A 267-nucleotide genomic window follows, 5' to 3' on the forward strand; every position below is an offset into this window, starting at 1 on the left:
GTCTCTATCTCCTCTCTCACTCTCAGGGGACATGGTACTCTCCCACGTCCCTCACGGAGAAAACCTGTAATTGCTACACAGGTGTTGGTCTTTCTGAATAAAACCGTTTGAAAGCAGCTGGTCACACGTATCATAATGTTTCATATATTCTCCAATTACTTTCGTACACGATATAGTAAAAGGAAAATCAAGTGAACACTATACTCTGAATCACAAAGAGAATGGCCCAGATTTTCGTAAATGATTATTTGAGCTTCTCTGGAATGT

This window comes from Oratosquilla oratoria, chromosome 8 (assembly GCF_046742065.1).
Source record: "Oratosquilla oratoria isolate Oo_2021 chromosome 8, ASM4674206v1, whole genome shotgun sequence".
NCBI classification, from domain to species: Eukaryota; Metazoa; Arthropoda; class Malacostraca; order Stomatopoda; family Squillidae; genus Oratosquilla; species Oratosquilla oratoria.